Here is a 14329-nt window from a genome sequence, read left to right as displayed (position 1 = left end):
ATTACCCTCAACATTGCACACTACTGTAAGAAACCCACACAGACTCACTGCTAAGGACTCATCCAAAAGCACCCACAACACACAATAAATATCAAACAACATTAAGCTCACCTAACAGCCTGCATCTGTAAAGAGACAGGCTTTGCCTAAACACCACTCACATGTGCCAGAGTGTACACACCTCTGCCACACACCTCAATCAACAGCACTTGCCACACCCACGTGCAAACACTATCAACATCATGCACATTCCATCTACTAAACTCCTAAACAATATCTAGACATTCTACAACACGAAAGTGATACATTGGATAAAATATTCCCAACCATAAATTATGAGGATAATGCAAGTCACTGAGGAGTTCTGTGACCAAATAGAGAAATGGTGCCAGAGGCTGAGTTCCTTTAAAAGGTCATGGAAATCTGAGGTGACTTGTAATATCGTTTTTACATACGTTGAGGCATATTGTATTGCTTATAATACATGTCCTCATCCTTAATGTATTGTGTAGGGAAAAATGTGTACACGCATTTCAACAGTGCACTCATTTCAACAGTGCCAGTAATTTCAACAGAGACGCGGTGTGCCACCCGTTTCAACTGACACAAACATTGCAGCATGTGCTGTGTGTGCTGTAGGCCTTGAGTAACAATACTAATGTTATAGCAAGCTAGCATTGCAGCATGTGCTGTGTGTGCTGTAGGCCTTAAGTAACAATACTAATGTTATAGCAAGCTAGCATTGGAGCACATGTGTGTGCATCAGAAACTGAAAGGGGCAGGCTTTTGGGGCACTAACAGCTAATATAGGAATCATTGTGGGGGCCAGATTTGCAGGCCCAATGCTCTGTGTGCACTTACAGTGTGGTAGGTGCATGAACAAACACGCTGACTGATCATGGTTAGTTTCAAAATATTATCAAATTTAGAAGCTGACACCAGTCCTTGCAAAGTGAAAGGGCCTTGAAAATGAATGCCCATTGTTTGCACAAAGCAAGCACAGGAAGAGAAGACAGCATGCTTCATTTTCTTCAGAGCTCAGGAAGACATGGTTAGCTTGCCAAAGACCAGAGGGCTGAGCTGAAAAAGTACACGGTGCAGGAAGGGCTAGAATATACTCTGTCATGTGATAAAGTTGGAAGTGTCACAAAGGGCTGGAGTTGAAGGAAGTGAAATCAGAAAATATGTGGGTAAAATGTGCAGGTTCCATATGTGATATAGGAGAAGGGCTGGGTTTGAGAAAAAGGGTTATAAGGAACTGCAAGCTGGGAGGCTGGGCTTTTTAGCCTGTGGCTCATTCCATGTGGCTTTTTGCGTGACTTTCGGGTGTTTTTGAACTGAGTTTTTGGAATGAGTCAGTGGCCTGGGTTTTGCTGCATGTCAGAGACTGCACTGGGTATTGCAACAGAGTAACTTTAAAAAAAACTGGGGCTGAGATATCACAAGCCTTGATAGCAAGCAAAGAACTAGGGCTGTGTTTTTTGAATTTTGGAAGGCTTTCCTTGGGTGAGAAAGGCAGGCTGATCGTTTGGTGACTGTGCTATCCGAGCATAAGGCATTTTGCCATGCCTCGCTGGAGCCTTGAAGGTCGCTGTGAGCGGAACTGTTATCTGTGTGCTTGGCAGCATGACAGGACAGTGCAAGCTGGATCCCGAGCCAGAAGGACCTGAGGCTGTTGTGACTTGTGTTGAGACAGGCACTGAAACTGCAGACAGGCTGGAGGAACTGGGGTCGCAAAGGTCTCAAGTCAAGCTAAAGTGAGTATCAATAAGCATAATAGAAACTGGAATTTCTTGCAAGGGGTGATTTGACCAGGGCAAACTGACCCAAGGGAAACTTCCTCTATTTTCATGGTACCCGGGGATCAAGGAAGTTACCTAGATCAAAATTGATTATGGGTATAATTCTACTATGCAAGAAAGTCAATGATCTCAAATATCATACTAACCCAATCTTAGCTGAGGGCAGCGGGGCAAATGGGAATTGAAGTTATATCTGTAATGTATTTGCTTACATCTTCAAAGTACTAGATGGGGGAGTCTGATGCTGTGTTGATCCACAAACAACAGTATATTCGTTTTTCTTGCAATGCAACGTGTTTTCCAGTATCTTGCATATGTTCAGTGAAAAGGTAATACTAATGTTTCTATGCTGCATGTTTTCTCTGATGGATATGTATAAAGGTGCCTGAGGGCATAATCATGAAAGTGTGTGATGTTGTTTATTGTGCCTGGTTTTTTACTGTGCAGCCTGTCCAATTCTTAGTGTTACAAGAACATGATCGGTGTGTGCATAGTGCAGTAATAAGTCTTCCTAGTGTTTATCCTAGCCAGTGGAATGTAAGTGGTAACAGAAAAGTGGCAAGGACAATATCTTACAATTGTAAGAGATCTTCCAGCTACTGATATATGTAATCAATGTACAAACTGTTTAGAATACACATATTTTAACAACAATATGCAGCTTCTAATGTGCTGTAGAAAAATTGTATAGGCAGTTTAATAAAAATGCACCCACAAACGTTTTCATGTTGTGTTTTAAAATATGCAACAACTTGCATATTCTTGCATTAAAGTCCTGCAGTGCACAAAATAAGCATGCTATCATCAACTGTTCCTTATCAGTTCCTGGCTGTAAAGTGTCATAGAAGGTGATTTGACAAGAAATAGATTTGTAGAGTGTGTCAGTTTTAATTAAGTGCTGCAGTGACTCTCGGAATCTTGCTCTAGTCTGTGCTAGCTCAAGCAGAAGGCATTGTGATGTGCCAACTGAAGCACAATAACTGATTACGGGCCAGCAGTGATATCATTGCTTACTGCAGGCCGGAAGTGAGGTCACAGCTAGCTCGTACTGAAATGTATTCACAGGCTTGTATACCAGTGTTGCAGGCTACACCTTACACCGACCTTCGAATGTTTAAATCCAACATCCATTTATTTTAGCTGTATTCTATTTAATGACAAAACATGTCTTCTCTCTTCAAAGCATGAGCTTTTCAAAATATTTGAGCAATGACATAACTAAAAACCTCCACGCATAACTGCTATGAATGCCATCCATGTCGCCTAGCCAAAAAGCCATTTATTGTAGCTTTTCTCGTGGGGACAAAGTGACGCGAGGTTCCAGCCCGTAACTGGGAAGTGAACCTGTGCTAGGCTAGACTTGTGGACCTTTCTTTTACTAGTTTAATTCTAAACCACGTTTATGCCTTGAAAATCTAATTCATGAAGGCCATCACTTCGGATAAGTGGGTGCAGTTCAGGCTCTGTCTATGAAAACATGTTTAGCTTTTTTCATGTGTTAAACTGTCTTTAAGCGCCATTCTGAATTTTAGATGAAATTGGCATAATATGTTTCATCATTCTTTTTCTGGCAAGGAGCCTCTACTATCTATTGTGGGCAGTGGTCGAAGTGGGCGGGAGCGGTTGGCATGGGTGCTCCTCGACTTTTTAAAATTAAGTTTTACTGTTCCGATACTTTTTTTTTTTTAACGACTACGGAACGGTATCATTTTAAAATAAAAGTGTAGGAAGAAGTTGAAATTTGAACTTCAGTGCACCGATCGTTCCCTTAAACAGCAGGTACATTTGTGGTGGTTTGCATTGTGCGTGGGAGGGGGTGTGGTGATGTGAATTGCGTGAAGCGGTGCAGGCCAGTAGGGAACATAGTTCTACCTCTTTTCATGCACTTTGACCACCGATTGTGGGTACTAAGAAGGCCCTAATATTCTCAACAAAAACCTTTATTGTATTATAATTCAGGCACCTACACAATATAACAAGCATTCGTTTCGGCTGGTGTGCGGTGAAAACATTTTTTGAGTTCCCACACACAGATACACTTAAGCAGGTGGGAGCTATGTTGAGGGAGGGCTGCCATAGAGTGGAGAGCGAGCTAAGGAGGGGTGGATGAATGAATATGGATGTGAGGTTTGATGAATTATTGAGCGAGAAGAAGGATGTGTGAATAAATGATTAGGAGGATAAATGGACGACTAAGCGTATGGTGGTGCGAGATGTCTGGTGAACGGATGTTGGAAATGGATAAATGGAAGGAAGCATAAGGACATATGATAGTGTGAGGAGCTACGGAGGGATACATGCCTATGGAAGAGGGGATGACTGAGTCAGCCTACAGCGATGCATAAGAGTGCGAGGATGCATACATGAGTGAATGCGAATCTTACAGCAAGACAACATCATGAGACCCCACTATTGAATGTAAAACAGCAAGAATGGTTGAAGACGCATGACACAACGTGCAAGGGTACAAAAGTGATGGGGCACTTAACGAAAGCCCCGGAATGTCACAGGACAATAAAGGTCTTTCAGCAGTAGCAGCCCCCAATTCCTGTTCCCACAGACAGGGTCGGACTGCGGCATAACATTCTCTCGGGCACCGATTAAAAAGTGGCCCACAGTTGCAAATGGCAATGAATTCCTTTTGTACCAGACTGTTTGACTAGTACTCAAAGGGGGAGGTTTTTGATAAAATGTGATGAAAAATTGTGCATTTTGAAGAATATTTATTCAGTAACAATGGTCAAAACTATTAGCCACATGTTGAAGTAACTTCTCAAACTGGTCCACGTGGGCCAAAAAAGTGTTTACTTTGACAAAAAAAATCCGGCCCTATCTAGCATTTAGTGTTTTTGGTTCGGGCATTGCCTTATAGACCAGTCCGAGCCTGCCCACAGTATTAACTTATGGGGAGAGTGGCAAGCAGTCCGGTCTTAGGCTGTACACAATTGGTTCTGCCGTGTCATTCCCACAGAGCGATGGAGGCAACTTTTAGTGAAGGGCACCAGCATTCTAAATCACTTGAGGTCGGTGGTGACTAATGAACATTTTTACTGATAGGCAGTAATATTTCTCCTGCATTAGCAGGACGGACTGAGGCTAGTGAGGGACCCCTGAGTAAAGTAACATGATTGTGGGGGCTCCCAGAAATAACATTGTTAAAATAATTAATTAAAACTGTCTGTTTGGTAGCACAATGTTTCAGAAAAATGGTTTGAAAAGCCATGAGATTTAAAATCAATTCAATAAAGTAACACATGAGAACAATCAAATGGACCCCAGGTCAGCAGCACTACATAGGAGCATTTACATTTTTTTTTAATTAATTGTTTATTTATGGTGAATTTCCCATAGAACTCATATAAAACAAAACAATAAAACAATCGTAAATGCAATCCCTCTTAAGATCCAACAGAATAAGATGCTTGTACATCTGTGAGCAAATTTAATTGATCAGTTATGCTAATGGCGAATTACCACTTCATCTACTAAATTCATAAAATGAATACAGCTAGAAATGTTTACTCTAGGGAGAAAAAAAGATGATAATGGAGGGAGCAGAGAAGACAAACTCTTTGATATGCTGAGTAAAATGACATTGGACATTGGGGAGATTAAGACAGCTCTTTTGAAATCAGAAGAAAAGTTTACCACAGTTGTCAAAAGATTGGCTTCTGTTGAGGAACGTTTAAATGTGGTGGATGAAAAGACTTTAAAGTTTATGGACCAGATCAGAGAACAGAAGATGGTTAATGAGAAGATCTCCTTGAAGCTATCAGAACAAGAACATTTTTCACAGAGGAATAATATTCGTTTTGCTGGTTTTCCAGAAAATGCAGAGAAAGGTAATGCCATTGACTTTCTAAATAAGAACTTGCCAAAAATGCTGAATCTAGATGCGGCTATATCATTGGAAATAGTGAGAGCTCATCGGTCACTTGGACCTAAACCAGCCCTGGGTGAGAGGACAAGACATATTATTGTTAAATTCCTGAGATTCCCTGTGAAGGAGCTGGTGTTGTGGAAAGCTCGGGAGTTGAAAGATCTTGCGTTGGGGGGGGGGCAATAAAATAATGGTGTTTGTGGACTTGAGTAAGGATATAATGGACAAGAGGAAAGCTTTTATTGGGGCAAAAATAAAAGCCAGAGAAAAGAATCTAAAATACAGCATGAAATACCCTGCAATTTTAAGGATAGTGGTGGAAGGTCGCTTACACTCTTTCACTGAGAGTAAATTGGCAGAGGCTTTTCTGACAGATCTGGATCTGGACACAATGGAAGGAACATCATCATCAGGTTTGGAGTCTAATGCAAGACTGAGGAGGAGAAAAGGAAGACCTGACTTGTAATAGATTATGATCCTGTAAAGTTATTCTTTTTAAAAGAATTTGTATATATTTTGACGTTTATTTTACATTTACAAATGTTTTTGCACTAAAGAAAATGGCTGCTGCCTGTACACCGTTAATAACAACAGAATTGGAATGTTTTACATCCTTGAAGATGTGCGATGATTGTCTTGGACTTGCTGTGTTGTAAATTGTAAAGAAAAGCACCTTGGTAGTTTGCCACGTTGCGTGATGCGTAACGGAGAAGATGCGGCCTTCTAGTTTACTTCCTCATATTACGCCACACCCCTTGTTTGCCGTGAGCGAGTCCGAAGCCGCTTGTGCTCGGATCCATCTGACTTTGGATATTCTGCATGTCTGCACGCCCTCATTGGCGGTGATTGTGTGCTCGGCTCGGCTCCTGCGGAATTGCGATTGAAGCAGCTCTGACGCTTTCACAGTGACCGCTGCTTCGTTTGATGATGTGGTGTGTGCTGCTCACGGCTGCTCCTCCAGCATTTCTACTCCTGGATACAGATGAGCTTGATGTGGCCAGGACGCTACTTCGAGTCGTATTACGCCCGGGGCTTTACTCTTCATGCTTGCTCCATGGTTAGCCCAAACAAAGCATGTTGCATGATTTCAGCTCAGTCGTTACTGTTTGTGATCTCTGTGGCCCCGGACCCTCCATCAATCGTTACTTAACTGCACATTGCTTATGAACTGCCTCTTTCGAATCCACATCATTTACCTTGTTGGTTGTACTAAGGTCCATTGCACAACTGATAACTGGCGGCTTCAGTGCATTGGGACAAGATTACATGTTAGAGGATGGGGGTGGGCCTGGAGTTGCCTATTCAGGGATGCTGAACCTTGAGTTTCAAGGCTATTTATTACTCAGCAATCCATCCTTAACCTCACGTGTGGTTTATGGTGAGTCATTCTAACTCTAAACCTCTTTTGATGAATTGCAGTATCAGTAAACTGAGAGGAACAGAGTTGCAAAGTACACTATGTCTCTCTGTGTAGTTGCAGTAGTATGAACCCCACACTACACATAGGAGACCCTAATCTGTGGAGGGATGGTGTTTCATGAAACCACAAACTCTGCATACTCCTATTGTTCTGGGTTCCATGTAAATCTCATTCGGACTACCATGGAAGACCTTTACACTTGTGGAACTGAGATGGCAGTGGGATTGAAGTTGCATGCTAAGGTGGTCAAAGGACAGTTGTGAACTTGGAAGTCAAGACCACGCTAATCGGAGTCTAGCAACTTGCAGAGCCATCCCCCTCTCAACAGTACCACCCAATACTGCACATGCACATTTAGGCGAACCCATAAAAATATATCTCTGCGGAATGCCACCTTGACTTTGATCGGGTGAACCCGAAATATTGTGATTTTCTGAGGACTTTGCAACATACTTGATTCAGTGACGGCGTATGGAGCCACCTGAGGCTATTGCAGTGACAAGTGACTTGTGTTGTCGTAATGATATTATGAACCTCACACACGTTCATGAAGGGGCTCGTGAAGTGGTTCATGCAAAGGGAATATGGACGAAACATTACTCAATCGGTCCTAGTGGTGGCAGCAAATTTCGATGTGGAATGCCCTCACATCTTATATAGGGGTGACTCCTGTTCTTGTTTGAGGGAGACCTTCGGCCTCACATAGAGAATGCTGCTTCAAGGGAGGGAATAGTTGCAGGCAGATCTTGAACACATGAGTCTACAATAACACACAAGCCCCATTTTCTCTGCCACCATGGGGGACGGCTTCTACGTGCCACCTGGTGTTCTTCTTTGGACTCCCCCCTTTTTTAACCTCTACTTTCTACATTATGGTTGACAAGGCAGAGATATGGGATAATTTGGCAACACAATTCCAGACTCTGATGCTGCAGTGGACATGGATTGTCTCCTCATGTTGCAGTTCTGGACAGCCTTGCCAGGGTGATGGAGTCACGCACAACCAGCCCATTATCTTGACTCCTCTCTCACCTTTGATAGGTTTATACTTACCATTGTGAATGACATGTGTTGGTTACTTAATGTGAAGTGCTTGCTTATTTAGTGGAGCCGTTTTTTTTATCTTCATGGTTCACACGAAATCTTATTCATGCATTAATAGTTTCATTTGATTGATAGTTTGAACTCAAGTATTTACATTTTCATATGCATTTGACTCATTATGTCACTTTATGTTATACCTAAGGGGTATAGAAGTTAAGAGCATGACCGCTTTTACTTACATATTTGAAATATTTTATGTTAGTCGGAGAAGACGTTTGGTGTATCAGGAAATTCTTTCCGTGATTGGCTAATATGAGAGGACATGTTTTCCTGTATAAAATGGAATGTGTTGGTTTAATGTGTAGGGGGAGTTGTTGTAGTAGACATGGAAAAGAAACTATTGGTCATTCCTCTACTTGTAAATGGAATGTAATGAAAATGTCCTTGGGGAAATATATGCCTGGCATGGCCTAGGGTATATAGAATGTTTCAACGCACTCAAGGTAGAGCTCTGAGATTAGTAATATGTTGTGGCAATTATCTGAATGGGTATGTGAATAATGATGACAATTTTGGAATTGATAAAATTGTAGGGTATTGAAAGGATGGACTGTTGTGTATAAGTGAGTGGTAATGTTTATGGTACATGGGGAGCGGGGAGTGGATAAGGGGGCTCGCATTGTAGATAGTTAATATATTCTGGGGTGTGGTGTTGAGTTGTTTGCCCGTTGATGTTCTGATCAGAGGTTTTTATTCTTTATACAAGATGTTGATTTGAAGGAATTTGTCAGGAGCTGTTCCTTGAATGCTTGTGGCAGCTTGCTTTACTGGGTATATGGGCAGTCTTCACACATTTTATTTGGTGAATAGGTGGAATAGTGAAATCATATATAAAAAGGGTTAGTATATATTGGTGACTGTAGTAGTGAATGCACTGTGCATAGAGGTTTGAAGAGATTTGTTTGTATTTGTTGAAATTAGGGAAGAAGAGGGATTCTGGATAGATAGTAGAGATATCAATATACACTTATTATAAATGTTGGACACTTTCAGGGTAGTTAGTGATAAGAGTATAGAGATTGTGATTGGTAGGATACATTGAAATATAAGTACGATTCTGCGAGTATTCATGTATTGGGCATTGGCGTATAGGGTTAGAAGTAATAGGGGAGTTCCCATGGTTATTAATGAAATAGGGAAAATATTAATTGTCATATTCATATTGGTTACGCATAGGGTTTCGTTTCTGGTGAGTATAGTTCAGAATACTGTAAATTATGTACATACTTATGCTTATTCTAAGTCTGATGTTTATCACACTGGAAATGCTCTGCAAAGCTTCTGCTTTATGTTTGTTTGTTCGTATATGTGTCTTTTGTCGTTGTGTCTACCCTTTCCTTACTTGTTACTTTTAACTTTTCAAACCCTACCTTTTGAGATTGATGGATACTGCATAACTGTACTTAAACAGAGTAGAGAGACATGGTTCCATTGACCTTTGTTTCATGGAATTTTAAAGGGATTGGTAATGCTGTGAAAAGACGCAAATCCTTTCCTGGGGCGCCCCGGCCCACGACCCTGCTTCCCGCGGATTAGGCCTATAACCTGCACGGGTAGCGCTCCCTAGCCTCTCGCGGGGCTCTGGGGGCCCCTGAGCGGCTCTCGTAGCAACTCTCCTTCACCGCTACAGTTCTCCCGGCAGCCACTGACCCGCCGCCGACAACCAGCGCAATGACTAAGCAACAAAAGACCACCAAGTCCTCGGACATAGCAACACTGCTGATCGCATCCGACAAAGCTAAGAAACAGGACCCCTGCTCCTCTATTTCACGGGAATCCCAAGACAACAAGGGACCTCTGGCGACCAAAGAAGACATACGTGAATTCATGGCGGATATCAAATCAGAATTCTGCTCTTGTATGACCGAACTTACTACTAAGCTGGAAAGTACGGATAAAAGGGTCTCGGAGGTTGAACAAAGATTGGGAGTTGTTGAGGACCATATCCAAGATCATGCCTCCGCCCTAACTGAGGTCCAACGCTCAATTAGACTTCTACAAGACAAGTACGACATCCTAGAATACAAGCAGGAAGACCTGGAAAATAGGGCTCGGCGCAACAACCTCTGTATTCGGGGGGTTCCTACTTCGATCCCAGACAAGGGGTTGGCTGAATACGTGAGCCTCTTCTTCCAGTCTCTCCTCCCTGACCTTGAAGATTCACAGCTTCTCCTAGATCGCACCCACAGGCTGAACCCCCGTTGCGGAGTGGAGTCAGATGGCCTCCCTGACGTCATCACTAGGGTGCACTTCTTTACCACGAAGGAAGCCATCTCTGCGATAAGCCGCTCCAAAGACGAAATTACATTCCAAGGGACCCCCTCCAGATCTTTCAGGATCTTTCCCCTCTTACTCTCCAAAAGAGGCGAGCCCTCCGCCCACTAACCACTCTTCTTCAAGCCCAAAAAATCTGCTACAGATGACTCTTTCCCACAGCCTTGCAATTTTTCTATAAGGGCTCACTAAGGAAAATTAGCCACCTGGAAGATGCTGAAAACATCCTGCGCCCAGATGCTTCCAGGCTTTCGCCTCCCCTGCCTTCCGAGGCAACGGCTGACTCAGACCTTGTGGCCTCCCCTAACCCTACACAAAATTCCTGGTCGAGGGTTCCCAGATTCCGGAGGAGGAATCAGCCGAATGCGGTCCCATGATGGAGCCACCACTTTCTGACCCGGCTCGTCAGTCCGGCACCATGAAGCCGATCAGCACCCACAGGAACACAGATGAGCTCCATCCCCAAAGCAGCGGGCATTATTCCACGGCCCATGCCAGTTCCAAGGCACAGTCCACCTATGAGTCCTTGGAATGATCCACTGAGACTACCTGTAAGATTAGCCATGTTGGCTACATACTGTTCTGTGGCCCCGTTGGCCAGGGGAGGCTCTAGACCTACAAAAGGTCCGCCACCCCCAGTTAAAACTCAGCCCTCCCGTTGGCGGCCCGAGCAAAAACCCCATAGGCAGGTTAATGAATGGCCATACACTCCGCGACATGATGGCTGATCCCTCTACGTCTCCCCCTTTCCCCCAGGACTTGTCAGTGGTCCCGGAACTAGCCCCGGAACATCGGACTTTGAGGTTCGACTCCCTGAATGTCAAGGGACTGAATTCACCCGCCAAATGCAAGTCCATCCTACAGAAGCTTCAGAATAACGATGCAGCAGTAGCTATGCTACAGGAAACCCATCTGCTGCCGGCAGACCACAGCCACCTATGCTCCCGAAACTTCCCGAAGCAACTCTTCGCATCTGGGAACTCCAAGAGGGGTGGCAGGGCTATCTTATTTGGGAGGGGACTGAACCCTCAGATTCTAGACTCCATAAACTGCCCGGAGGGGCGGTACATGGCGGTGAAATGCCTGCTGCTGGGACAACTCTACTCTATAATCTCTGTATGCGCACCCAACTCAGGCCAGGTGCTGTTCTATGAGTCCCTGAGTACGACTCTCTCTCCTTTTCTGGAGGGCCAGATAGTGATTGGTGGGGACTTCAATGGGGTCCCAGACCCCACGAAAGACAAGTCACACCCGCCCAGTGCCGGAGACCTCACTATAGCCCTGGCTCTCCTGCAACTATTCAGAACTTTGGGAGTGGTGGACTCATGGAGGGTACTCCACCGATCCGAAAAAGCCTTTTCCTTTTATTCTTATGTCCACAGAACCTTCTCCAGGATAGATCTTCTCCTAGTATCCCCGCAAATCTTCACATTCACCAACAATGTGACAATCGGCTCCAGAATATTGTCTGATCACGCCCCGGTGACCCTAGAAATCCGAGTGCAGGAACGGTCTAACCCCCAACAGCGCAGATGGACACTATATGATCCGATTCTTAACGAGATGCCACTCCGAGACGCAATCGCAACCACTTTTTTAAGGAGAACCCCAGCGAAGACACCTCCACCGCCAACAATTGGGACGCAATGAAGGCAGTAGTGCGGGAGGAACTGATTGCGCAAGGAGCGGCCTATCACAGGCATAAACGACAAACTCGCCAGGGTCTTGAGGAAGAACTTAAAAAAGCAGAAAGGACCCATAAAGAGAAGGGCTGGACCCATAAAACTCAGCGGGCCATCCGGATAACGCAAAAAAAGATCGAGGCCCACTACCCCGAACACACTGCCCACCAAATGGCAAAAGCTAAACAGTTTTATTATGCTAAGAACAACAATGCGAATAAGTTACTGGTGGCCAAACTTGCCAAGACGAAGAGGAACAACACGATTGTGGGCCTGCGGGACCAACAAGGCAAGGTCCATTACGCTGACCAGGACAAACTACAGCTCGCAACGGCCCACCTGACCCAGGTGATGACCACTCCGGTACGGGACATGAAGGAACAGAGGGAATACCTACGGAGTGCAGCGCTTCCCCGGCTAAAAAGAACAGCCCATGACTCTCTGGAGGCGCTGATTACCGATGAGGAAGTGGACAAGGCAATAAAAGCCCTTAAATCCTGAGCCCCCGGCCCTGATGGATATACAACCAGGTTTTACAAGATTTTCAAACCCCAATTATTAGCACCTCTGGTACAGTTGTTTAACTCGTTCAGGACCACGGGCACTATAACCCCGTCCATGCAGGAGTCAATTACAGTCTTACTACCTGAACCTGGAAGCGATCCGAAGAACCCTGCGTCATATAGACCCATTGCCCTGCTCAACATAGATGCTAATATATACTCTAAAATCTTAGCAACACGACTATCTCAATTCTTGCCGGAGATAATCAGTGCGGATCAGAGTGGCTTTCACAGACACCGCTCCACGGCCGACAACATTCGAAGGGCCTTAGACCTGGTGGAACTTGCCTCCTGAGACTCCCGGGAGCTGGTGCTTCTGGCCCTGGATGCAACCAAGGCGTTCAACAAAGTGGATTGGACTTTTATGAGGCTCACCCTTGAGGCCTTTGGATTTGGCCCGGAAGTCTGCACTATGACGCTGGCTCCCAAAACCCTTCTCAGATTTAATGGCACCCTTTCCTCCCCTATCAACCTAACTTGCGGAACCAGATAGGGATGCCCACTGTCGCCGTTCCTCTTCACACTAATCATGGAACCGTTTGCCCAACGGATCAGGTGGAACCCTGCAATCGAAGGCTTTCAATCAGGCCCGGCACACCACAAGCTGGCCCTCTATGCAGACAATGTCCTCCTGACTATCACAAAGCCTCGTTCCTCCCTCCCTCAAGCCCTGGCTGAGATAGCAAGCTATAGAAGGGTCACGGGCTTTACCATAAACTTCTGGAAATCAGCTGCCATGGGAGTGGGTCTGACCCTTGGAAGACCGAGAAGCCCTAATCCCTCTGTGCCCAATACAATGGACGACCAAGGGAATCAGCTACTTAGGAGTCCAGATCCCGGCCAACCCAAGCGAGGTCTATCGGGCTAATTTCCTCCCACTATTTACAAACTTGGAGGCAGATTTAAAGCGCTGGGCGGCACAAGAGATATCGCTGATGGGCCGTATTACAGCCTATAAAATGAACTTACTACTGAGATTTCTGTACGCTTGCTCCTCACTCCCGGTGCCGGTTCCGGTGCCAGCCCTTCAACACCAACAGAAGAAAATGCTGCAGTTTATTTGGTGGGGGAAAAACCCATAATCCCTAAATCCACGATGCTGGGCAGCACGAAACTCAGTGGCCTCGGTGTCCCAGACCTACAGAAATACCAAATGGCGGCTCAGCTGTCCTTTCTCCCACATATCCCCCCTCTGGAACGGCAATGGTGGCGGAATCTTCTGGCGACCACCAAACACACCATTTCGGTATGGGACAAGGCATTGAAACAGAAGAGGATCCCGACGGGGCTCAGCCCCCTCTCCCCGGTGTTTATGAACCCAACCTTTTCACCTGGTCTGTCTGCCCGGAATTTTAAGTCCTGGATTGCAGGAGGCCTGGAGACCCTGGGACAACTTTTTGAAGGGGGCCAACCCTGCATCTTTGAGCGATGCAAAGAACTCTTTAGGATCCAGGAACAGGATAGATTCACATATACCCAGCTGCACCACTGGTGCACCCATCCACAGACTCGCCAGGCAGCTATTCGCCCCCCCCCCCACAGCCATCGAATTGACCCTTAATGAGCTCCCGCCCGAGGGAGAATCTCCACTCTATATAAACGCC

General features: G+C 45.0%; 1 long non-coding RNA gene across 1 annotated transcript in view; it reads left to right on the top strand.

Moving 5' to 3' along the window:
• The first annotated feature begins 1264 nt into the window (after nucleotides 1–1264).
• The window catches only part of LOC138580631 (uncharacterized), a 204716-nt gene continuing 191651 nt past the window's right edge, over nucleotides 1265–14329 (top strand). The window contains exon 1 of the long non-coding RNA XR_011304307.1: nucleotides 1265–1757. This is a non-coding gene — a long non-coding RNA (uncharacterized lncRNA). The remainder of the gene's footprint in view (nucleotides 1758–14329) is intronic.

The sequence above is a fragment of the Ambystoma mexicanum genome, chromosome 3p (assembly GCF_040938575.1).
Source record: "Ambystoma mexicanum isolate Mex_15411 chromosome 3p, UKY_AmexF1_1, whole genome shotgun sequence".
Taxonomy (NCBI): domain Eukaryota; kingdom Metazoa; phylum Chordata; class Amphibia; order Caudata; family Ambystomatidae; genus Ambystoma; species Ambystoma mexicanum.
This window is presented reverse-complemented; position numbering and strand designations above follow the sequence as displayed.